Here is a 3,345-nt window from a genome sequence, read left to right as displayed (position 1 = left end):
CACCACTGTGCTGCATTCAAAATCCATCTGCACTGCAGGAAATCAGAGGACTCGCTGCAAAGAATTCAAAATTTCTCTGTCTTGCACGATGTTTTCTCATGAATTATCTTCATGTTAATCCATGTTGTACGCAAAAGTGATGCATGATTTCTTCCCTTTTGAACAAGTGGCTCTTTCATTTTAATTTTATAAAAACAAATGCCCTCTAAAAATCACATCGTACCTATAGTGGTGCGTTCAAGGTACAGCATGAAGATAGAGCAATGAAATCCAGGTCAGATGTCAACTACAACTGAATTAACTATAACTTCATTTCTGCAGTTTTAGGCGAAATCAGAGAGTCACAGTTCATCTTTCATAACTTTTCTAGAACTTTTTATCAGAGAGAAACAGATGAAAGTCACTGTTACAGGAGGCAACAGCTGATAATGTATTTTTATCTGTCTCTCACACGAAGTTAAATTAATCTCTTAAAGCAAATAAAAGCACAATGCAAAGTGGAAATGCAAAGTAGAACATTTCATTATTTATATTTGTTTTATGCTATCAGATCAGTTTCTGCTGTGTCATGCTGATGCATGCAAAAGCGAGCCATCACAGCAATACACCGGAAACCTGTTACAGACACAGAAGAAGAAGACGGAGAGTCTGACAGCCACGGAGCATAGAACGCAGCACACTGGAGACGGCTCAACGTTAAATACATTGTGCTGCATTCATGACCCCTGTGCGCTGCAGGAAATCAAATAACTTATTCTATTATCAGCAGATTGTTGCAATAAAATACAACTTTCAAACTTTTTCGACCTTGGGTCATGAAAATGTCAATTTCAGTACCAAATATTAAGTAAAAGATGTAGATTTTTTCCTCAGAAAGACAAACGATTTATTATGAATGTATTGCAATCACTTCCACTAAGGGATTAAACTGAGCAGGTATTTTGCCAAAACCTCATTGTCATCAGGGGCAGCAGTTGTCCTCATAGACATAATAAAGAGTAGACGCCGCTCGGGGTGCTGCGCAGCGAGAAATACGGCCGCCATCTTGGTCCAGTCACCCGCTCCACTCAGCCCTGTTTGACAGCGCATTTAATCCATCTTAACTCTGAATATTAAACAGATTTTCACACGTTTTTTATTTTTAATTTTTTTTGCTGCAAACATCATACATGTAGTTATGATACAGGACAAATGGTTCGGTGTATTTTAATATTCATAGCGGGAATAATAGATAATAATAATAATAATAATAATAATAATAATAATAATAGGTAATAGAATATTCTGATATTAAGCTCGACTGCAGACAGGTATTTTGCAAACACTGTAAACACACACACACTAATATATGTTAAAGAAGCAGATAATGGCAGTAAAGTCAATTATTTTAATAATTTGAAGAGACAATATATGATTACACTATATATACATATATAAACAAAATACTAATGATCCATCCATCCATTTTCTTCCGCTTATCCGGGGCCGGGCCGCGGACACATATGATTTATATATGTTTTCTGATATATTGATTATATTGATACTCCATACGTGATTTATATGTGTAGTATGATTTTCTCTGATATATAGCTTTTATCTGTTATATATATATATATATATATATATATATATATGTATATATGTGAATGATGTTGATACTCCATCTATGATTTATATATATTCATTTTCTCTGATATATAACTTCTATCTATTGCTTTATATAGAAATATGTGTTCATTAGTCAGTATTTTGTTTATATATGTATATATAGCATAATCATATATTGTCTCTTCAAATTATTAAAATAATTGACTTTACTGCCATTATCTGCTTCTCTAACATATATTAGAGTGTGTGTGTTTACAGTGTTTGCAAAATACCTGTCTACAGTCGAGCTTAAAGGCATTATGGAGGATGTTTTTGTTGTTTAATTTGTCTGATTCACATAAAATGAATATACTGACCTTTAGTGGACTTGTATGTATGGTCTCTAAAAGAATAAAAAAAAACATAAACAAACTGTGGACATGGCAGGACCTGAAAAACATCAGCCAATCATTGCGCTCGGACCGAGGCGTTTGGTTTGCTCCCTTTCCTGTCAATCAAAAATCTTCCGGCTCAGGCATAGTTACGTAGATTACGTACGCCTTGGACTTTCGTGTTTTCTGTATGTGTTGCTTTGGTATAGCTTCGTAGTTAGCTGGCGACTTGTTTTGCTCATCTTTTTTTACATAATGGCAGATAAAGATCCAGGGGGACCCAGCCGTAAAAGAAAGGCATTTTTTGAGGTCAGAGAAAATAAAAGACAACTGGATCGCGAGAATGCAAAAACAAAAGTGATTACTGGCGAGTCATTTGGGCGATGGCGTCAGCTCAAGCAACAAATGGACCTAAAGACAGATGCCTTGGTTGCTAAATTCCTTCTGGACAGGTAAAATGTATTATTATTGATTATACTGCGGCCGTAGGCAACTTCACGAGTCCTACGCAAGTTTCTGGAGGGGGGCGTTTCTTCGTAAATGTTAAGAGGGGGGAGCTTAGAGGGGGGTGAGGGAGAGGTTGTATGTGTGCATGCGCATGCTACGTTCAAAGTCGTAGGAAATTAAATCTCCTCTAATGCCTTTAATATCAGAATATTCTATTACCTATTATTATTATTATTATCTATTATTCCCGCTATGAATATTAAAATACGCTGAACCATTTGTCCTGTATCATAGCTACATGTATGACGTTTGCAGCAAAAAAATAAAAATAAAAAACGCGTGAAAATCAGTTTAATATTCAGAGTTAAGATGGATTAAATGCGCTGTCAAACAGCGCTGAGTGGAGCGGCTGACCGGACCAAGATGGCGGCCCCACCGCTCGTCAGCCCCAATAGGCAGTAGCGGTCGATGCGGCGTCTACTCTTTATATATGTCTATGGCTGTCCTTATCTGCCCCGTGTCCTACTTTACAACCAATCCAGTTCTTTTTACCAGTACAATACTTTAAGGCCCTAATTCATCTCTTATAATGTAGTTTCAGTCTTTCCAGAAAGTGATTGTTGCCCTACACTGTGACAGAAATGTTAATAGTAAATCAAATTAACTTTATTTCCTTCATGAGGGTTATATTTTAATGATCATAGTCCACAAGATAATTGCAAAAGAAGGATTTATTTAGTATAGGGTAAACTAGAGGAAGAACGTCCATTTTCCTTTAAAATACAGATATTTTAAACATCACTATCATATGTGCACAACGTGTATGCTCACATGAACACATTTAGAGGACAATTAGCTAAATCCTGATGGAATACATCTTTTATTATTCAAGTGAATGTAAAATCTTGAAAAGGATCCT

This window comes from Acanthochromis polyacanthus, chromosome 13 (assembly GCF_021347895.1).
Source record: "Acanthochromis polyacanthus isolate Apoly-LR-REF ecotype Palm Island chromosome 13, KAUST_Apoly_ChrSc, whole genome shotgun sequence".
Classification (NCBI taxonomy): domain Eukaryota; kingdom Metazoa; phylum Chordata; class Actinopteri; family Pomacentridae; genus Acanthochromis; species Acanthochromis polyacanthus.
Note: the sequence above shows the minus strand (reverse complement) of the source record.